Source organism: Mastomys coucha, unplaced genomic scaffold, assembly GCF_008632895.1.
Source record: "Mastomys coucha isolate ucsf_1 unplaced genomic scaffold, UCSF_Mcou_1 pScaffold13, whole genome shotgun sequence".
Taxonomy (NCBI): domain Eukaryota; kingdom Metazoa; phylum Chordata; class Mammalia; order Rodentia; family Muridae; genus Mastomys; species Mastomys coucha.
The window spans coordinates 40,140,324-40,164,635 of NW_022196895.1; the positions used below are offsets into that span (position 1 = coordinate 40,140,324).

The 24,312-nt window shown below is 36.9% G+C and overlaps 1 protein-coding gene and 1 pseudogene across 1 annotated transcript in view; both read right to left on the minus strand.

Moving 5' to 3' along the window:
* The window catches only part of LOC116087619 (ovomucoid-like), a 20,290-nt gene extending 9,361 nt beyond the window's left edge, over window positions 1-10,929 (minus strand). The window contains exon 1 of the transcript XR_004117515.1: window positions 10,898-10,929. The gene's annotated coding sequence lies outside the window, so the exon portion shown is untranslated. The remainder of the gene's footprint in view (window positions 1-10,897) is intronic.
* A 9-nt stretch (window positions 10,930-10,938) lies between these two features.
* On the minus strand, window positions 10,939-14,780 carry LOC116087459 (annotated as a pseudogene).
* Window positions 14,781-24,312: the final 9,532 nt, after the last annotated feature.

Here is a 24,312-nt window from a genome sequence, read left to right on the forward strand (position 1 = left end):
GAGGGGAAACTGGGAATGGAGAAATTCGCATGTAAATAAAGAAAATATCTAAAATAAAAAAGAAAAAAGAAATAGAAGAGAACACAGGTAAACAGGTAGAAGACATTAAAGAGGAAACACAAAAATCCCTTAAAGAAATACAGGAAAACACAACCAAACAGGAGAAGGAATTGAACAAAACTGTCCAGGATCTAAAAATAGAAATAGAAACAATAAGGAAATCACAAAGGGAGACAACCCTGAAGATAAGAAAGAGATCAGGAGTCATAGATGCAAGCATCACAAACAGAATACAAGAGATAGAAGAGAGAATCTCAGATGCAGAAGATAGCATAGAAAACATTGACACAACAGTCAAAGAAAATGAAAAATGCAAAAAGTTCCTTACCCAAAAACATCCAGAAAATCCAGGACAAAATGAGAAGACTAAATCTAAGGATAATAGGTATAGAAGAGAGCAAAGATTCCCAACTTAAAGGGCCAGTGAATAACTTCAACAAAATTATAGAAGAATATTTCCCTAGCCTACAGAAAGAGATCCCTATAAACGTACAAGAATCTCACAGAACTCCAAATAGGCTGGACCAGAAAAGAAATTCTTCCCATTACATAATAATCAAAACACCAAATGCACAAAACAAAGAAAGAATATTAAAAGCAGTAAGGGAAAATGTTCAAGTAACATATAAAATAAGACCTATCAGAATTACACCAGATTTCTCTCCAGAGACTCTAAAAGCCAGAGGATCCTGGGCAGATATCATACAGACCCTACAAGAACACAAATGCCAGCTCCGGCTACTATACTCAGCAAAATCTTAATTATCATAGAGGGAGAAAATAAAATATTCCATGACAAAAACCAAATTTACATAATATCTTTCCATAAATCCAGCCCTACAAAGGATCATAAATGGAAAACACCAACATAAGGAGGGAAACTACACCCTAGAAAAAACAAGAAAGTAAACTTCTTTCAACAAACCTAAAAGAAGATAGCCACACAAACATAATTCCACCTCTAAACAAAAATAACAGGAAGCAATAATCACTTTTCCTTAATATCTCTCAACATCAATGGACTCAGTTCCCCAATATAAAGACATAGACTAACAGACTGGATATGTTAAACAGGACCCAACATTTTGCTGCCTACAGGAAATCCACCTCAGTGACAAAGACAGACAGTACCTCAGAGTAAATGGCTAAAAAAAATTTTTCCAAGCAAATGGTCCCAAGAAACAAGCTGGAGTAGCCATTCTAATATCGAATAAAATCAACTTTCAACCCAATTCATTCTATGAAGCCACAATTACACTTCTTCCTAAACCACACAAAGATCCAGAGATCCACAAAGAAAGAGAACTTCAGACCAATTCTCTTACAAATATCGATGCAAAAAATACTCAATAAAACTCTCACAAACAGAACCCAGGAACGCATCAAAACGATCAGCTTCATCCCAGGAAGGCAAGAATAGTTCAATATACAGAAATCTATCAATATAATCCACCATATAAACAAACTCAAAGAAAAAAACCACATGCTCATCTCATTAGATACTAAGAAAGCATTTGACACAATTCAACACCTTTTCATGGTAAAAGTCTCAGAAAGATCAGGAATTCAAGGCCCATACCTAAACATAGTAAACGTAATATATAGCAAACTAGTAGCCAACCTCAAACTAAATGGAGAGAAACTTGAAGCAATCCCACTAAATTCAGGGACTAGACAAGGCTGCCCACTCTCTCCCTATCTATTCAATATAGTACTAGAAGTCCTAGCCAGAGCAATTAGACAACAAAAGGAGGTCAAAGGGATACAAATTGGAAAGGAAGAAGTCAAAATATCACTATTTGTGATGATATAATAGTAGAGATAAGTGACCCCAAAAATTTCCACCAGAGAACTCCTAAACCTGATAAACAATTTCAGCAAAGTGTCTAGATATAAAGCTAACTCAAACAAATCATTAGCATAAGGAAGTATTTCAGGAATTTCAAGTGCTAGCTGAACAAGGTTTTACTGGAAGAAAGTAAGTTGAAACTGTCATCTAAGGTTACTTGACTTTCGGGAGGTAGAGGTGTGTGTGTGTGGAGGGGGGGTTGAACTATCCAGACAAGGTCAGAGAAGGTGGAGCCCTGCTAGTGAAGGGAATCCTATGTGCCTAGTTCAGAAGGCTATCAGGACAATGGTGGACTTCGACCTTAGTTGGCAGAATAACAAGAAATGAGCCCAGAAACAGAGAACATGGACAGCAGTGTGTGTGTGTGTGTGTGTGTGTGTGTCTGTGTGTCTGTGTGTGTGTGTCTGTGTGTGTGTGTCTGTGTGTGTGTCAGTGTCTGTGTGTGTGTGTGTCTGTGTGTGTGTCTTTGTGTGTGTATGTGTCTGTGTCTGTGTCTGTGTGTGTCTGTGTATGCATGTCTGTGTGTCGGAAATTCTGTTTAATTATATTTAACGCATCTATCATCTTTATAAGGTTGGATTTAATGACATTTTCTTGTTCTTTGGTTGCATTAGGATATCCAGGGCTTGCTATATTGGGATAGATTTGCTCTGAAGGTACTATGTTGCCCTGGCTTGTACAAGTTTGGTCTTATTCTTCCTCCCAGGCCCATGCTCTCAGAAATGAAACTGAGACTCAAATATATGTACAAATACCTTGGCCATATAACTAGGCTCTTCTCTAACTAGCCCATAACTTAAAATAACCCATTTATTCTAATCCGCATTCTCCCATATGGCTGGTTACTTGTACTCAGAAAACACGTGGCTGTCTCATTACATCTTCTTAGGTGAATCTCCCACACTTGACAGTATCCTCCGAATTATTTTACCTCCTGGATGTCCCACCTTATATTTCCCACCTAAGCTATAGGCTATCAAATTTATTATTGACAGGTGCCACATCCATAGAGATACAGTTGTTTTCTCTACACTGGCTCTTGTTGATTGTGTTCTTATGTGTGTCTTTAGCCATCTGTTTGTCTATGGATGTTCCTGATGTATTGGGTATCAGGAAGGCAGGCATAGTCTAATGTTACCCATGTAGCAGGCATCATGTGGGCAGCTATTGACTGTGCTTTCTTGGTGAAGGGGTCCTGGATGTCCCTTGTGTGGTACGTGTGGATGATTCTTGTTCAGTGTGTCTAATTGAGATTTGCAGAACAGTTGTGAGACACTGTAGCTGTGGGAGGGAATGACAACCTACACCTAGCTTATTGCAGATGGGCTTGCCCCCAGGGAAATGACAGTGGACATAAACACAGTTTTTAATTTTTAGCTTTTAACAAACTTTTTTATGATACAACTTAGGTTTTTAAGCTTTGACCTCCTCTTTCCCCTTTATTTTATAAGAACTTTTTATGTTATAAAACTGATTGAAACCTAACTGTCCCTCTTGAATGATTTACTTTCTTTCATATTTTTTTCAGTAAAAGCATATTTCATGACTGAAAAATTTTTTATATTGTTTTTATACTCTATGGACTCTTGCTTAGGAAAATATCTCTTCATATTTTTAAAGTGAGAGAAGATGTTTGTGAGTGAAAAATTAAGTTGATTTGCTTAGATTTATAGTTAACAATTCGGTCATTTGGCATACAAACAAAAAATTAGCACTGCTGTTCCTTCCAGAGGGTAAGCTACTCAAGCACAGAATGAAAAGAACTACCATAAATAGCACAGTCACGATATGGAGCAGGGAATCTTGCTGCATTGTGTCCATTTATAGCTGCCACGATAACTATGGACAATATACATGAGGTCATTGTAGTTCTGCGGGGGACCAGTCCTGGCCCTTCTTTCTTGGTTCTCTGTTGAAGGGGGAAGAGCATTGGCAGGGGCAAGACTTGGTCTTGAAAGATATTTAAGGTTGCTGTTTAATAAAACATTTACCTATCTAAATTCTAAGTCCCTTTGCTGCTGTAGCTGACCTGCCTCTGAAGCCAGAAACTACAATCTCTGGCATGGAGCATCTCAGCCTAAAATTGAAGGGGAATAACTAATGTAGCCTTTTCTTCTATGTCCACAGGAAATTCAGACTGTAATTCCCAGACTGCTAGTGGAAGTAGCAGGAAGAAAGGGGGACACTTTAAATAGTGATTTCAGCTTTTATTTCTAGAAAGTTCTCTGAGAAAGTTCTTCTCTAAAAGGTTCTTCTCTCTAAAAGGTTCCCTAAGAAAAAAAAGGGGGAATAAGTAAAGGAATAATTGCTAAGGCCTTTTCCCTCTTGTCCAGCTGCCTGTCTCTTGTCAGGCTGCAGGGGAGAGTGGAGGAGGTTTGGAGAACTAAACCTTCTATTGAGTCAGGCGAAGAGAATCACACTCACAGAAGAAAAATTTTCACACAAGCAAATATGGATAAACTCACAAAATTAATATACAAATTTGTGTTTACATATTCATACATCTCCATTCAAACCAGTTGGACCCAGCTACATGCTTATCTCACAATTACATACACAATTACATAATTACAGACACACATCCATACTTACATATGTATATGGAGCAGACGGCCAAGTGCCAGTGCAGAATGAACTCACTCATTCTAGATGAAAAATATGAGCTCCGATTTTTATTGCATAGACAAAGCAAAAGCTTCTACAGTTTTGATGATAAATGAATTAAACCCAAGTCTGTAAGAAGAAAGCGTTGCCCTCTTTAGTAAGACTAAGCCCTAGTTGCTTTTCAGGAAAGATCTGTTCTTTCCCACGGTAAGGAGAAGCCTGCCTGCTCTCTCTTCTCTCTCTGCAGCTTCTTCTTTTCTCTCTTCCCCTCTGCATTCTGCATATTGCTCTCTTAATTTTATAAGTTGCCTTATAATTTCTAAGTTATTATCTCCTGCATTCTCCTTCTAATCTTGCTCTCTCCTGCTCTGATGTAACAATGTCCTTGGTTCCAATTGCCTTGCTCACACTGTCTTTACTTCCAATGCTTTCATTCCCAATGGTAATTACTCCAAATTGCCATTCAATGTAATGTTTCATAGTCTTTTGAAACTTTTCTGGAATAAAACACATGTTTTTTGCAAGCATCCCTTTTTGTAAAAAGTTCACTAGAAGTTCAAACATAAATTCAAATTATAAATTGAATGAGAAACTATAAAACCAAGAGTGACTACATACATATCCATTAAGAGTAGTTATCTGATTAAATATTTATTACCTGTCATTAGCCCTACAGATACATGGAGAGTTAAAGACCATAACTAAGTTGTCATTGAAGTTTTATATAGATGTATTTACAGGGAGCAGTCAACATTTTATCTTCTGTCCTTGCATGTATAATTAACCTTTAGTTCCCTTTTTTGGACTTTTGGTTGTTTTGCAACCTGTTGGAATGTGCCCTAAATTGGAGATGCCTGCTTGCTATCTCAGATGCAATTAACTGGTGACATTTGAAGACTGGCAGAGTTCTCAATGCAGTTTTGACATCAGAAAGAAATTAGTAGCAGTCCTTTATACAAGATTTTAGTAATTACTAATAGGATTTTATGAATTCTTATAGAATCTTTAATAATAATTAAGAAATCATCTATTTTTCTATATAGCATCACTACAAGACAGTACACCTTCATTGTTCTGCAGAGATCTATTGAAAAGGTAGGCTAACCTAGTGATTGTTATGCATAACAAAAGCAGGCTCATAGCTATTTTCTCCTCTTCCTTTGCTTTCAGTGTCTGCTGTATCTCTATTTTGTGTCTTTGTGCAGTATTTGGTCAGCTACTGATACAGACTCTATGACTTGTTTCCATTGTTTCCCATTGGCAGGAGACTCTAATAGGACTGCAGGGGCACTGGTATCGTTTCCTTTGAGAATTTACACTTCAGCCTCTCAGGGTTTCCCTATTGCTGAACTATGTTTAAAAAAACTAAAACAAAAACAAAAACACTGTGCCTCCAACCTGCTGCTCACATGAAAATAATTCTGCTCAGTTTCCTGAGAGAAGGAATGGATACTTATATATGTTTTGATGAAAAAAATCTATAAGATACATCTAAAACAAACATGTTGGGGCATTCCCTAGTTAGACAGGACTTGTTTTGTAAATAAAAATAAAAATAAAAATAAAGAGCCATGTCCCCCTCCCTTTTCATGTCAATTTTTTGAAACAGCGAACCTCATAGAACCTCAAATTTTTTCCAAGAAGTCTTGTGTAAGGGGAGCTAGTTAGAGTGAATAATTTGTTTCAATATTAATTGAAGAAATTTCACAGTTATGACAGTTTGTGGATTCATGTTGCAGAATGGAATACTTAAGAGGCAATGATGGTAGGAACACGAACCACGCTATTTTTGTTCTGCATACTTCTTGCCTCTTTTGGAATCTAAGAATTATGTCAGCATCTCATAGATGGGTTTGAGGTTGGTTAGATCACTTTTATCAATGTGATCATATTGAACAATTTTTTTTTCTACTTTACACTTCTAGTCGTTAAATAGCATGTAGGGAAACAATGATCAGAGCCCTGGCTGTACATTCTAACAGTCTGGTAACAATATTAGCAATCTTGGGACACTGATGTTATTTTTCATCAACAAGTTTAAGCTAAGTCATTTGTTACATATTTAAGTCCTATTATGTAGGGTTGTGGGTCCCAAATCAGCTCTGCCACAGAGCATGGCCGCTTGCTGAGGCACATGCAGGAAGTTTGACTGGGCTTACCCCATGCTGTTTCCGGGCAGGCAGGTGTTGACACCACTCCAGGGGTGGGAAAGTGCAGTCTGAGGTGTGGAACAGCCAGAGCTGGCTCAGAGATCTCTGGGCCTGAAAAGAGGCTGGGGCCGTGGAGTTCCCAGGCACCATTGGAAGTCAAAGAAGAGCTGAGAACGGAATCTGGGTTCCACTGGCCAGATCTAGCCCTGGGCAGGGGTTGGGGTTAAGTGGGGAGCTCTGCCTGGTCCCTAAAGGAGAGTTCTTGGCTTGACGGGCAGCACCTTGAGCTTGGTGGAAGTCGTGGCTAGGAGTGCCTACAGAACCACTGCCTTAATCTTCCATAGAAGGTTGCACTCCTGTCCTGCACAGTGGGAAGGTTTTCGATCCAAGGCTGACTCGTATTAATAAAGAGACTCTTTTGTATCTTTACATCGGGCTGAGCAGTTCTTAAGAGTTCACCTGGGGGTCCCATGGAATCAAGGACACAACAGTACCTAAGTACTGTCTGTAATTTTCCCCCTCAGGGTTGCTTTGGCTAACAGACATTTGAAGCATCCATGTAAAATTTATTTTTTAAGTGGTCCTATTATGGCAGTCTATGGTCTTGATACTGTATCTTTTCCTAAGGACACTACTTTTTGGACCTGAAGACACTGCTTATAATACACTTAGTCTTCCCACACCAATCATTATTTGAGAAAATGCCCACATGTTTGCCTTTGACTCAGTCTGATAGAGTCATTTCCTCAGTTCAGTTTCCATCTTACTAAACGATTCAACCTGGCACACCCCCTTCCCTGGGGCCTCAGTTCTCTTGAGGATTAAGTGCAGTTTCTCTCACTGAGGCTAGACCAGGTAGCCCTCTGCTGTATATGTGCCAGGGACCTTGGACCAGCCTGGGAATGCTGCCTGGTTGGTGCCTCAGTCCCTAGGATTTCCCAGGGGTTTGAGTTACTTGAGACTAATGGTTTTCCCATGGAGTTGCCCTCCCCTTCAGCTCCTTCAGTCCTTCTCCTAATTCAATGATAGGGGTCCCAGACTTCAAGCCAATGGTTGGAGGTAAGTATCTGCATCTTTCTCAGTAAGCGGCTGGTAGGGCCTCTCAGAGGACAGCCATGCTAGTCTCCTGTCTCTTACCACATCATAGCATCAGTGAAAGTGTCAGGCCTTGGTGCCCCCACCCCCACCCCCTATGAGATAGATCCCAAGTTTGACCTGTCAGTGCAGTACCTTTTCTTCTGTCCCTTCTCCACTTTTGTCTTTGCAGTTCTTCTAGACAGGAAAATTCTGGGTAAGAAATTTTTCCTGTGGATTGGTAACCCCTCCCCTCTACTTGAGGCCCTGTCTATCTATTGGAAGTGGAGTCTTTAAGTTTCTTCTCCCCTCTATTGGGCATTTTGGCTAAGGTAACCCCTTGAAGTCCTGAGAATCTCTCACCACCAAGGTCTTTGGGAATTTCTAGAGGGCCACCCCACCTCCTACCCCCAAACGCTGCACATTTCTATTCTTCTGAGCCTCTAATTTTCTCTCCTGTTTCATCTCTTACATGTTCCCCTTCTTCCCTTCCCTCCCTCCCACCCAGATCCCTCCCTTCCTCTACCTTCCCATGATTATATTGTTCCCCGTCTAAGTGGGATTGAAGCATTAAGTAATAATAATGCTGAATATAGTATTTTAAGAATTTGAAACTGAATGAATAATTTTTATTGTGACTCTACTACAGTATAGGATTTTTTCCTAGATATTGAGGTTCATGTAGCCCAGTCTGACTACAACCTCAATACATTGTCAAGGATGACCTCAAATCCCTGATCCTCCTGTAACTACTTCTCAAGTACAGAGGATTACAGACATGCACTATCAATTCTGGGTTAATGAAGCACATTCTTGTGGATGGCTCCACCATGAATTAATATTAGGCATGTATATGACTAAGGAGGAACCACACTGATCACTATTTCAGATGATGAGAATTTTTACTAATAAAGAAAACAAGCCTAACACATATATTTAACAAATGGAAAGTTATCATTTACTGTGACTATATGTTTCTCCCAGTAGTTCAATTTCTTAACTAAGTATTTGTAAACCTGAGAAAACCTTTTTTTGTTCAATTGAGAAGCATTCAACTTAGGTAGAAAGAGCTGCACTATCTCAAATAAAGCAGAGTTACCTGAATCTACAACTATTACTACTCTCTATCTCTCTTGACTGACTCATAACAAATCAATAAAATGTAATTTTCTTTCTGTAAGCTTTGAAGATGTTCTAGTGTTTCTGGAAAAGGCAACACATTCAGTGAGAGACATTTGTCCCATATTTGTTCCCTATGACTCCTTACACTAAATCCCCAAAATTAACTCAGAGGTATTTTCTAGAATTCAAGTTTCCAAATATCTTACTTCAGGTTCAGATTTTTAAGGATGGAGAAGATCCCTACCATCATTGTAGTAAACATTCTAGAATTATATTTTATATTCATAATTTAAAATGCCTCAATTACAGCTATCAAAGTATCCATTTGACCATAATCAACAGCTCCCACAAGAAAGGATCCTAAATAATATTAAAATCATTTAACATTTTATTTATTGGAACATCAATGATTAAAACTCACAGTTGATGTAACATAAGACAAAAATTAAGAAAATAGGTATTCACATCACCATCAAATCATTGAAAATAAAATCATCCAATTCCAGGTTCACATTGGAAATATTCCTCAATCTTCTCTATTACACATAATGAATCATAGGAGACTTCATTTGTTGTTTCGGAATTTATGGCCCTTGTTGAGAACATTTTACTTAATTGTATGAACCACCATGAATTTATTTTATTTGTATTTACTTATAAATACAAATACCGTGATATCTATAGCTAAGATTTTCCATTCTGCAAACAAAACAGTTAGAAGAAAAAATAAATATTTGAACTACCATTTTAATTTAATTGAAGAATAAGTAATTACTTTTTAATGAAAAGTCATGAACATGATTTGGTGTGTCTTTGACACCCTCTCTATAGACAACTGGACCTCTCCTACTCCCAACACTTAAAAGGAGTCCTTTATCCAAATCGGGAAAAGTCAATAAATTCTATATACTCAATCCTAACATAGACTTGGGATCTCCCTAATGCAAAAGAGGAAAGAATTAGAAATTGTCTTACTTTTTCCTATTAGAAAAATAAAATTTGAAGCAAACTGAACACACATTTTTAGAGGTGGAAGCACTTGAGAGAGAAGAAATGTGCAGTGAGTAAAAGTAAAGAGAATATATATGTGCTTTTGCTAGCATTAACAACACAGTATTTAAACATATCCTAATTAATAAAAAGAAGATACAATCATCAGTGATGGAGCAGAAAGGGAGTTTGGAAGGAAGTGCCCTAGACTGCTCTGGACTTGAAGGCTTAGGTCTATCAACAAGTTGAACAGAAAATGGAGATTGTAATAAATTTCAAAATTATGTACTAAAGTTTCTTGCTCAAGAATGGGAACTACCACTGAGCACCTATCTTAACTAGCATTATGTGTCAACTTGCCACAGCCAAAAAACACCAGATAGGGAAGTCTCAATTGTTAAAATGCACAAATCAGATGGACCTATGAACATGTCTGGGGGGAAAGTATCTTGATGGTTATATGATGTATGAGGCCAGAGCTCCTTTGTAGTTGGCACAAGTCCTTAGAGAAATTGGTCCCAGGATCTGTATGAAAGCTATCCTAACATGAATCTGTGAGTGACCTAGCAAGCTATGTTTCTCCCTGGTTTCTGCTTCAAGGTCCTGCTTGATTTCCCTGACTTGATTTTTTCTCAGTGATAGACCTGTTAACTAAAAAAATAGATCCTTTCTTTTTCTGGGTTATATTTTTAGGATGATATTGGCTGTAGCGACAGATGGAACTAGAACAGCACCAGTGCTTGAACTTACAGCCTGACATTGGGTTAGTCTACTGGTCTCATCTCACAAAGATCAAGTAAAATTAATAGATCAGTGCTATGGAAGAGTATTCAGTAGAGTTCTGCTAATAAGCCAATACAAAAACTACTAAAATCCAGAAGAACTTCGAGGAAATTTACAAGTGGATGCTTGAGTTTTCTTTAGTGAAAGTGATTATATTTTGGGTATCTCATATTTGTGTTATCAGGAACAGGATTTTTTTTTTCATTGGTTCCTGACAGTTCCCCCAATAATTTGAAATAGTTAATATTAAATCATGTGTTCTTACAGTTTTCCTAGGCAGAAGTATCATGCATTTTGAAATATAGTTCCATCATCTGCTCAAACTGGGTTCACGGTATTGGAGCAGTCAGATTCACTCTTATACATGGTATAATTTGGCTGTGAAACATAAAAAGACAATATAAAGTATATCAGATAACGATCTTTGCTAGAAATATTCTACTTGATAAAATAATTCAATATTAAGTATTAAATATAAATATTGACTTACTACAATTCTACTTAAACATGATATATTATTGATATATTTTTATAAGTGTTATATTCTGAGACAATGTAAATAAATGACTGTAATTCCATTCTTAGCCTATCATTCTTCAACTTTATCATATACTCAGAAAAAGTCTTCTACATTGTTTTGAACTGAAAAAAATCATAAAACTTAATGATTTACTTGTAGTTCTAATATCCTTCTTAATACCTTTACTGTATATGTTATAACACATATGAGTGTCTTTGCATATGATATGTATATGTATATATATACATATACAGAGATAAAATTTATTTTTGGCAATTTTTGTAGATACAGACAGTATTGTGAAATTCAGATAAATCTTGTTTTCAAATTTGTATAAGTGTTACTTTTGTATTTTTTGAGAATGAAGGTTCTTAAATTTTATACAATATTTCAGTGTCCTACTTAACCAAAATTAATGTTTAAAGTAACTAGAAATGGAGTTTTATCATTTTCAATCTTCTTTTCTCAGATGAATCATTCTACTTTAAACACATTTTAAAACACAAAATGTAACTATGTACAATAAGGGCTTTGTTCATTAATAGAATTCATGAATAATCAAATGTTCTACCTTGTCTATACCATTAAGCAGTTTTATATTGTTGACTAGACTACTCTTCAACCTTTGTGTAATAATAAAACATATTTTTGGTTGTTTTAGTTGTTGCAGTGTTGTTTTGTACATTTTGTTTGGTTACATTTCAAAAACCAAAATTTACTTTTTAAATTTTCATATTAATCAGTATTCATTTACCTCTTTTTTTTTTTTAATATTCTCTGGACTTGCAATGGCAGTCTCCGGAAACACTGGATGGAGAAAAGAAAAAAATCAGAAAAAGAAAAGTGTGATGATTTGGCTAAAAAGCCTGAGGACCTGAGTTCAATGTCCCAATTATCTCATAGTGGAAAGAGAGAATCAACTCTCAAAAGTAGTTCTCTGACTTTAACATGTGCATTGTGGCATATGTGGACACATACACACCTACAAATTATATGAATAAACAATATAAAAATGTTTAAAGAGAAAATCAATAGACTATGGGAGGAAGTATGCATAACACTTAGAAGTGACTTATGCCAATTCCTTTCTCTTGTGATATTGAGGGCAAGGAGGTGTTTGTCACAGTACTAAAATAATAAATTCATAGAGTGACTTTGAATATGGAAATGGCAGTTATTAATTATTTATTATATCTGTACCCTTCTTTCAAAGACACTATAAACCTCTTTTCCTTAATATACCTGCTTGCTGGCACCTAAATGAACTTGCATTGGCTTGTCACATATGTGAATATACAGTTAAAAATATGACAATAATCTGAATAAATTAAAAGAAAATATTAATAAATGAATGGCATAGAATCAATTCAGTGTACAAAAAGAGAAGTCTATAAAGACAACATTGACAAAATAGACTTCAAACTAATATTTGTCTACATAGATTTTATTAAAGATCACTTCTAACTGATTAAGGAAATTAGCCATTAAGAAGATAATACAATTTAAAACATATTTCCTCACACAGAGATGTGCCCAACTTCAGAAAAAAGTACTGCTAAGTAAAAAGTCACAGATTAACTTTAACATAGTAATAGCAGGTGACTTCAATACACCAAGAGACAAGGCCATCCAGGTCAAAGATAAAAAGGGAAACATTGGAATTAAACAAAACACAGAGCAAAAGTGTCCAATGAATATTAACAGAATGTTTCACTTGGTAACTACAAAATAAGTATTTTTATCAGGGTACTGAGACTCTTTAAAATAGAATATCATATGTTAAGACAAAACAAATCTCAAAAGTACAACAAATTGTAATTATTTCATATACTCTGAATATAATTAATAAATCTAGAAATCAATACTAAAGAGAGGAGGCCTCCCTCTAGAGAAAGAGCCTGTGAGTTAGAAGGCCTGTCCTCTAGGGAACGGACACTTGAATTTGAACAAGTATGAGATATATAAAAGTCAATTGAGGCTAGATAGACTCAAACATTAAGTTTGAGACTGTTAGCCCTGTTTCCATCTATTCAGTTTGTATCTGTCAGTAATGCTCTGACATCCACCAACTACCTTTTAAAGCTTGATTATAGCAGTTAGTATTATTTCATTTGGATATAATGATAGCATTAGTAGAGAAAAGAATACAGTTCTGTTTTGCTTTCAAATTTCTGGCATCAATATTATCAATATATACAGAAGAAGACATGGATTTCTATGGAAATAATGTGTGTGTGTGTGTGTGCACTTATGTGTATATGTATTTGTGTGATTCTGGAAAGTAGATAAAATTTTGGGTGTTCATTCTCAAATGTCATACAACTTTTCTGTGTGGTGGAGTGTGTTTGTAAAACACAAGTCTGAAATTCCACCAAATAGGTTAGTATAGCAGGCCAGTGAGCCACAGGAATCCTTCTATTTCTGCTTCCCTAAACTAGGATTGCAAACTAATGACATTATCGTAATTTAGGAATGGAAATTGGATCCTTGTGTTTGCAAGACCAGCACTTTATTGACTGAAATTCATGCAGAGCCCCCACTGAATGGATTTCTAAATGTTTATCCATACATGGATGCTTCATTGAACTTTTATAAATCCTAAGTATTTTTACAGCATTTTCATGGTTTTCAAATACTGTGAATATATATACATATACATATATGTATATATATATATAAAACAAAAAGATTGTGTCCTATTTCTAAGTGATTATAGTTATGATTTTTTTATGATATATAGGTACCAGGAACTTCTACAATGGTCAACAGTAACAGAAGACATCTTTTAGGAAAATCCTCTAGTTCTCACACTCAATAAAGTAGATATATGCCCAATACTTAGTTTAAATTAATATCAAAATTAATTGGAAGTGCTTACTTCTGAAAATGATCCCTTGTAAATCAATTGTTTGCCTCACAGAAAGAAATGTGTGAAAATTAAAACATTAATATTGTGAAAAGAACACCTTAGGAGTATTTAATACCTCACAATTACATTTTTTTTCACATTTAGAATATGTATGTGGAAGAAAATCAGTGAGCTATCTCTTTATACAGAACTGGACATTAGAAGATTTAGTTTAAAAACTATAAAGGAGATTCTGTCATGGAACACCAGGGCTGGGAGGGACTACTACTTCCTGCTCATTATATTTAACAACTACCTGAGCTCCAACATGGGGTGAGGAGAAAAATCTTCAATCTGTATAATAATAATTTCATTTACTGTTTTAAGAGACTTTCTCTGACTACATTATCTGAGCTGACTTTAACTCCGTACGCTCAAACAATCCTCATGGCTCAGTCTTGTAAGTAGCTGGCATTATGGCTATAGAACCTTGTGATGTTTATACCACAAATTCTAATTCAATTCCCATCCCCAAGCTCTCTAAGAAGAATGAATAGAAGGCTATTCAGCATGTAATTTTAAAGGACTTTTGTAACAAGTTTTATTTCATTTAGCTTCATAAATTTAATATTCCCAACATCTCAAATTCTTAAATTGCAGTGGATGCTCTTATGAATTACCTTTTCAAACCTCACAGTAGAAGAATAGAAAACTTTACTCACCAAAATAAGGAAGTACCAAAATTAGGATAAAAAGAAATTTGATCTATGTTGAAGACATTTAAATATTTAAAACCATGTATAACACATTTCTGGTTAAAGCCTCTTGTAGACAAATGAACTACTCTATGCTTTTTCTCAGGGTTGCTAACTGTGCTGGGCTCTTCCCTTATTCTTCCTTGAATCCTCAGAATCAACAAGACACAATCTAAGCACAGAATGACTCTTAGAGAATGGCAATGCTCACTGCACATCTAAGGACTTACTTATTCTCCCTACCCTTGCCTTATCCAGGGGGCATCCAGCATTTCTTGAAGAAAATATCTATAATAGAATCTCAGATTTTTCTTTTAAATATCAGAAATAGTTCCTCTACAAATAAAGGACCTGGGAAAATCCTTATGGCAAATCTGTACTGTAGAGTGTCTCTACACATCTACCTGAAAACAAAAATAAAGAAATATCAGTATCTCTGTGCTTACTGTTCTGATTCTTTTACATCCTTAGACATGATCATTCAGCCCTTTAGCCCTTTTTATATCATCTTACTGAGGTACATGGGTGGAGGTAATGCAAATAGCCAAGCACAGATAAAACACGGGTATTTTGTGTTATCACTGCAATGTACCTACTCACGAGACATATCAACACAAGTTCTGTAGATATAGGACAATTTGAAACTTGTCTGAGTTTATCTGGAACTATGAGAAAGGATAAGGCAACGAATAATAAGAAACCCAGAACATAACCAGGCACTTGGATTGAAAACTACAAGAAAATGGATTCAAAATGTTGCCATACTTTATAATCTGCAATGCCAGACACATTAGGCTTAATAGGCTGTCTGATGTTCGTCATATGTTCTGTTTTAAGTGCCTATACAGTCAGACAGAATTACATCCACTTAGAGTGCTGCAGTAACCACCTTAAACAGTTTTCCAAGCAGAACCTTTGTGCATCTATAGCACAAATTTAGGATCAGGAGTAAACATCAAGCAGGAATAGTCTCCATCTGAGAAATTCTTCCTAGAGTCATGTTTCATCACCAAGGTTCTTTGTTTATTTGCATGCAGGCATGGGCTTTGGTATGTTTGGAAAGTTCTCAAAATAAATTCTGGGGAAAAAATATTTTGGAATTTTGATTAAAAGTCAGCAGCAGGATGCGAGTAGCATAATGATTGGAGGATGCTTGGGAGATAAGTTAAGTCCACCATGGAGAAAGTCCTAAGATATATGCTAATAGTTTTATCCACCTCTTAAAGTGGAGTAGGAGACTCTTTGGGATTTGAAGGATGATTTCACTAGAGTGTTTTAGTTGAAAACTTTCTGAGTCTGAAATCTTGAAAGAGCTTTAGCACTGAGCACCACAGTTCAAATATTTTCTGTGACCAAATGACTTTGATTGAAATACTAAAGCTTAATCATCTACAATTTTTTAACATCAAAGGTGGGAATAATTTCTACTTCAATTCTCTTGTTTATTTTAGAATTTTAAGATACTCCATACATGTACGTCACAATTACATTTTTCCCTTTATTCTAACATGACTTTTAAAAAATATTAAGATTTTTCTATTGGTTATTTTATTTATTTACATCTCAATGCTGTCCCTCCCCCTTCCCAGTCTTCCCTCTTCAACCTCCCCCATGCTATCCCCCATTCCTTTTGCCTCTAAGAGGATGTTCCATTACCCACCCGTCTACTCCTAGGGTGGTAGCTCTAGTATCCTCCTACTCTGGGGCATCAAGCCTCCACAGGACCAAGAGTCTCCCCTCCTATTGATGCCAAGTAAGGCAATCTTCTGCTACATATATAGGTGGAGCTATGGACCCATCCATGTATACTCTTTGGTTGGTGGATTAGTCCCTGTGTGCTCTGAGGTTTCCAGGTAGTTGATATTGTTGTTCTTCCAATGGGGTTGCAATCCCCTTCAACTTCATGAAACTTGAAGACAAATGGATAGAACTAGAAAATATCATACCAAGTGAGGTAACCCAGACACTAAAGGATATACATGGTATGTATTTACTGATAAGTAGATATTAGCCCAAAAGCCAAAATACCCATGATACAATTCACAGACCATAACAAGAAGCTTAACAAGAAGGAAGACCAAAGTGTGGATGCTTCAAATGTACTTAGAAGGGGGAACAAAATAATCATGGGAAGTAAAGGGAGGGAGGAACCTGTGAGGGCAAGAGGAGGGCAGTAAAGGGAGACAAGATTGGTTATGGGAAGAGAAAAGAGAGAAGTCCAGGGGTTCAGGAAAATAGGTAGAAATATGTAGCACCAGGTGGTTGGGAACTGGGGAGAGACACTAGAAACTCCAACATTCCAGGGAATCAAGAGGTTTCCAGGACCCAACAAAGTCAACGTTAGCTGAAATACTCAACAAAGGGAAGATAGAACCTGTAGAGACCACCTCCAAGATATAGGCATGCCCCCCCAGTTGAGGGATGGAACGACCTACCCATCTCAAAATTTTTAACCCAGAATTGTTCCTGCCCAAAGGAAGCACAGAGACAAAACATGGAGAAGAGATTGAAGGAAAGGCCATCTAGAGCCCACCCCACCTAGGGATCCATCCCATCTTCAGACACCAAACCCTAACATTATACTGATGCCAAGAAGTACTTGCTAACAGATATAGCCAGATATAGCTGTCTCCTGAGAGCCTGACAAATACAGATGCAGATACTCACAGACAACTTTCAGACTGAGCCCAGGGCCCCAATGGAAGAGTTAGAGAAAGGACTGAAAGGGTTAACCTAGCTAGTTAAGTTATAAATAAATCTTTAATTTAGAAAAGGGAAAGATTTGAATTTAGCAACATTCTATGCAAGTGTAGTAGACATGACATTTGGAGTGAAATGACACAAAGGCACTAACCTGCAATTCCTGGGAAGCCCTTTTGCCTCACACCTTGAACACCACCCACCTCCATTTTATAACATTGAAACATGATCATACTGCATAGTGTAAGCTGCCTAGACTCAGAATCTCTTTTCTGAAGTCTTTTGAGTTTACTGGCAACCTCTTGAAGGTTACTGGAACCATAAGTTAGTTTTTGTTTTAGAAAATTACTTATCAGCAGCAATCATTAAAAGAATGAACTAGCACAAGTAGAAGGCCACATGTATATATACACACACGTGATGTATTTGTATTTATATACATGCATGAATATATGCACATTTACTTAATTGTATAGCTTTAAATGTTTTCAGTATGGATGTTCTTTATATATGGTACTATATTGCATAGGGACAATTTAGTTAAGGTGTATAATACATAGTGAGCATACTCTACCCATACTTCCTATGTCCCCCTTTTCTCACTCTTGTTTACATTAGTTCTCTGGGTTTCCACAGACAGTGTAAACTCTAATTTTTAATCTTTTATAATTTGGTGTTAAATGATTGATACATTAAAGCATGAAATTTTATAAGTTATTAAAGTATTATGTAATGTTCTGTTTTATATTTATGATATAATTCATATACATTAGTATAATTTTATTAATACAATAAAATATTTATATATTTTGGAGAAAGGATATGACTTAACTTCATGTGGAAAAACAAAGAACCAAGAATAGCTAAGTTGATCTAGAAAAATTAAGGAACATCTGGATGTATCACCATCCTTCATTTCAAGGTCTACTACAGAGTTGCAAAAATGAAAACTTCATGGTACTATTATAAAGAAAACATGTTGATCAATGAAATAGAATCAAATACCCAGGAGTAAATCCACAAAAGTATAGATATCTGAAGAAAACAAAAAAACACAAGGAAAAAACAGGAAGCATCTTCAACAAATTGTGCTGGTCTACCTGGATATGTGAATTTAGAACAATTCTAATAGGTTCACATTTATAACCCTACATGAAACTTGAGTTTAACTAGACAAAAGAACATAGCAGAAAACCAGATAAAATGAGCCTGAGGGAATAGAAAGTGGAATATATAATCTTGAGCATCTTGGCCCAAGAGACAACTTCCTAAACAGACACACTAATACAGGACTAAAATCAAAAAATAATAAATGGAACCTCGTGAAACTGAAAGCTTCTATAAGGCCAAGCATGCCATCAGTGGGTTAAAGGCAGTCTAAGAATAAGAAAAGATTTGAAGAAACTCCAATTTTGACAGAGGATTAATATGCAAAATATATAAAGAACTCAAGAAACTAGACATTTCTTTTTTTTTTAAAATTGGTTATTTTACTTACTTACATTTCAAATGTTATTATCCCCTTCCTGGTTTCCCTTCCGAAAACCTTACAACCCATCCTCTGTCCTCACTGCTTCTATGAGAGTAATCTCCCCACTCATACATCCACTCCTATCTCACCTCCCTAGCGTTCCCCTGTGTTGGATCATCAAGTCATCCTAGGACCAAGGGAACCCCTTCCATTGATGCCAGATAAGACTATCCTCTGCTACATATGCAGCTGGAGCCATGGGTCCCTCCATGTATACTCATAGGTTGGTGGTCTAGTCCTTGGGGGCTCTGGAGGGTCTGGTTGGTTGATATTGTTGTTCTTCCTACATAGTTGCAAACTTTCAGCTCCTTCAGTCTTTCTCCTAACTCCTCCATTGGGGTCCCCATGCTCACTCCAATGGTTGGCTGCAAGCATCCTCATATGTATTGGTCAGGTTCAGGCAGAACTTCTCAAGAAACAAATATATAAGGCTCCTGTCAGCAAGTATTTCTTAATATTAGTAATAGTGTCTAGGTTGGCAGATGCATATGCAATGGAACCCCAAGAGGGACAGTATCTGGATGCCCTTTCCTTCAGCCTCTACTCCACTCTTTGTCCCTGCATTTCCTTTACACAGGAGCAATTCAGGAGTAATATGTTTGAGATGGGAGGGTGGCCCCATCCCTCAACTGGGGGCCATGTGTAACCTCTGGATATGGTCTCTACAGGTTCTCTCTCCCCTTTTTTGGCTATTTCAGCTAATGGCATCCCCATTGTGTCCTGAGAGACTCTGTCTTTCTGGGACTTTCTGGTGGCTACCACCAGTTCCCATCCCCCACTGCTACACATTTCTACATTTCTGTTCAATTTCCTGACCCTCTATTCATCTCCCCCAACACCTCCCACACCTGATCCTGCCTCCCCTTTTTATCCCTCCCCCTCCAATTTCCCTCCCAAGTCCCCCTCTCTCTCTACTTTGTTCCCTCTTCTAGGTAGGTTTTAAGCATCTACACTTTGGTCTTCCTTCTTCTTGAGCTTCATAGATTCTGTGACTTATAACATAGATACTCCAAGCATTTTAGCTAATATCCAGTTATCACGAGTACATACCATGTGTATTGTTTTGTGACTGGATTACCTCACTCAGGATGATATTTTCAAGTTCTGTCCACTTGCCTAAGAATTTCATGAATTCATTGTTTTTAATAGCTGAGTAGCCCTCCACTGTGTAACTGTACCATATTTTCTGTATCAACTCCTCTTTTGAGGTACATCTATCTGGGTTCTTTCCAGCTTCTGGCTATTATAAATAAGGCTGCAATGAATGTAGTGTGTCCTTGCTTTATGTTGGAGCATCTTTTGGGTATTTGCCCAGGAGTGGTATAGGTGGGTCCTCAGATTGTACTTTGTCCATTTGAAGACCCAGAATTAAACCACACACCTATAGCCACCTGATCTTTGACAAAGAAGCCAAAATGATCCAGTGGGAAAAAGACAGCATATTCAAAAAATGGAGCTGGCTCAAGTGGTGGTTGGCATGTAGAAGAGTGCAAATCAATCCATTCTTATCTCCTTGTACATATCTCAAGTCCCAGTGCTCAAGATCTCCACATAAAACCAGATACACTGGATCTAATAGAAGGGAAAGTGAGAAAGAGCCTCAAACACATGGGCACAGGGGAAAGTTTCCTGACTAGAATACCAATGGCCCAAGCTCTAAGATCAAATACAGACAAATGTGATCTCATAAAATTGAAAAGCTTCTATAAGACAAAGGACACTGTTATCAGGACAAAATGACAACCTATAGATTAGGAAAAGATCTTTACCAACCCTACATCCGATAGAGGGCTAATATGAGCTAATATCCAATATATACAAAGATCTCAAGAAGGTAGACTCCAGAGAACCAAATAACCCTATTAAAAAATGGGGAACAAAGCTAATGAGAGAATTCTCAGTTGAGGGAACTCAAATAGCTGAGAAGCACCTAAAGAAATGTTCAACATCCTTAGTCATCAGGGAAATGTAAATCTGAGATTCCACCTCACACCAATCAGAATGGCTAGGATCAAAACCTCAGGTGACAGCAGATGCTGTTAAGGATGTGAAGAAAGAAAAAAAATCCTTCATTGCTGATGGGATTGCAAGTTGGTACAACCACTCTGGAAATCAGTCTGGCAGTTCCTCAGAAAATAGACATGTCTTAATAACCAAATTAAAAAATGGACCACAGATCTAAACAGAAATTTTCAACATGAATTGCAAATGGCTGACAAACATTTTTAGAAATGTCAGTCACCCCTAGCTATCAGGGAATGCAAACCAAAATAACTTTGACAATACATCCTACACCTGTCAGAATGGCTAAGATCAAAAATACAAGTTACAGCTCATGTAGCTAGGGTGTGGAGCCAGGGAAACACTTCACCATGGCTGGTGGGATGGCGAACTTATACAACCGCTATGAATATTGAGAAACTTGAAAATTGATTAACCCTAAGACTCAGCTATACCATTCTCAGTCATATATCCAAAAGATGCTCTATCCTATCACAAGAACACTTGCTCAAATATGTTCATACCAGCTTTATTTGTAATAGCCAGAAACTGGAAACAACCTAGATGTTTCTCAAACAAAGAATGTAAATGTGGTACCTTTCCATAATGGAGTATTACTCACCTATTAAAAAGAAAGGTATCTTAAAATTTGCAGGCAAATAGATGGACCTAGAAAAAAAAACAACCTAACTAAGGTAGCCCAGACACAGAAAGACAAACATAGCTTATACTCACTTATAAGTAGATATTGGCTGTTAAGTCAATGTTGCAGCATTTTCTCTGTCCAATCACATTAGGGCAGTGACAGGCCTGTGATTGGACAAGAATAGAGAGGTGAACCTAGAAGTTGAGGAGGGAAAAGGGCAGAGAGAGGAAGGGACGTGGATTATCATCATGGAGGCAGAGGAAGATGATGATTCAGACGCCACGTGGTTATAATAACCAGGCTAAGGTTTTTACAAGGTTAGATTAACTGGGTCTAAACATTGCCTTTATCATTTGGCACTGAAATTATTGTACTGGCATCTTGTAATTTTGATCTTATTATTATATAAGCCTTGAGAGTCATACTTTCCAAGGTACTAGATGAATGATTATGGGAGTGTGTAAAGTGTTGCATGTGAGCAAGATTTTGCTGCTAGCTGGGAGACAATAGCAAGAGGCCGCTAGGACATAGTGTTGTAGCCAGACAGTACCGGCACTAGAATGTGGTCCAGCAGGAAAGAGAGTTTGCGGGGTGGATTCATTTTTTGATATTTCCCGCAACAGATGGCCACCCAATGTGCTAGCTGGGCATAAGTCCACTAGTAATTTAAAATTATTACCCTGAGAGATAAAGATTTATTTGTCTGTTTGTTTGTTTTGTTGGGTGAGTAGCCTGAGTGTCACCAAAAGTGAGACACTTGACTCAAGCATACCAGGTTAGAAGAAAAACAGCTCTGAGGTCCCCTGCTGTGGGGAATTAATTACAGGCTACTCTGAGTCAAGAGAGAAAATAAATTGAATTATTTATCTCTGAGAACAGAGGATTTAGACTATGAATTTTACATTGTGATTATTGACTTTTAAAGTGGATTAGTATTCAGATTTGTTCAAGTCATGTGGAAAGTTTCACCTGTGGTTGGAAACAAGATAAGGAATAGTAGTCACTGACTCCAAGTAGAGAGAACAGTGATAATCTCCTGCTTTTAAAAGGTGTTAATAGGGGGCTGGTGAGATGGCTCAGCAGGTAAGAGCACTTACTGCTCTTCCGAAGGTCCTGAGTTCAAATCCCAGCAACCACATGGTGGCTCACAACCACCTGTAATGAGGTCTGATCCCCTCTTCTGGTGTGTCTGAAGTCAGCTACAGTGTACTTATGTATAATACTAAATAAATCTAAAAAAAAAAAAAAAAAAAAAAAAAAAAAAAAAAAAAAAAAAAAGGTGTTAATAGCCAGGCAGTGGTGGTGCAAACCTTTAATCCCAGCACTTGGGAGGCAGAGACAGTAGGATTTCTGAGTTCGAGGCCAGCCTGGTCTACAGAGTGAGCTCCAGGACAACCAGGACTATACAGAGAAACCCTGTCTTGAAAAAAAAAAGAGGTGTTAATAAAAGTGTGTGGCTCTAGGCAAAGCCAAACAAATAATATAACCTGGTTACTTAGCAAGAGGAAACTAATATTCTTTCTAACATGGTCTACACGGAAATTTTGGGTGTGTTTTTCTACTTGGCTAAATAGAATTGTCCTAATTAAGACTCATACAATATTTAGTTTATTTCATTTGTTTTAGATTTTGTTTTAATTTTCAAAATAGGTGTGATGTTGGTTTTATGGTTATATTATTCCTCTGGGAAAGAGGTCAAAATGAAGGTTTTTCTGGTTACTGACTCGAGGATATGCTGATTTGGAGAAAAGGTTTTGTTTTTGTGTTTTTGGAAAAGGTGATTAAGGTATTGACATCTTTCAGAGTTATATGGATCAGACATGATGAAGGGAGACCTCCAGATGACTAGATTTCCAAAGACTCAAACAAAAAATATATCCATCTTATTAAATGACTACATTGTATTAAATTGACATAAACTTTCCAAAATGCAATTTCATTTATTTTAAGTAGTAATAATTATGCTGACTATAGTAGTTTAAGAGTTTGAAGGTGAATGAAAAAAATTTAATGCAGCTCTATTATAATAAAGTATTTTCATTGATATTGCATTTTATGTAACCCAGTCTGGCCACAACCCCAATACATTGTCAAGGAAGACCTCAAATTCTTGGTCCTCCTGCAACTACCTCTCAAATACAGAGGACTACAGACATGCACCATCAATTCTGGGTTAATGTACCATATTCTAGTAGATGGCTCCAACATGAACTGATATTAGGCATATATGTGATTAAGGAGGAACCACACTGATCACTATTTTCAATGATGAAATTTTTTTATTAATAAAGAAAACAGGCCTAACAAGTATATGTAACAGATTGAAAATTACCTTTTAGTGTGAACATGTGTTTCTTCCAGTAGATATAATTTCTTAACTAAACATTTGCAACCTGAGAAAACCCTTTCTTATTCAACTGAAGAAACATCAACTTAGGTGGAAAGATGTGTACTTTATCAAAGCAGAGTTACCTGAATCTATAACTCCTCCTCCTCCTTCTCCTCCTCCTCCTCCTCCTCCTCCTCCTCCTCCTCCTTCTTCTTCTTCTTCCTCCTTTCTCTCTGTCTCTGCCTCTCTGTCTCTCTCTGTCTCTGTCTCTGTCTCTCTCTCTCTCTCTCTCTCTCTCTCTCTCTCTCTCTCTTTCCTGATTCATAACGTTTAATAAGATAATTTTCTTG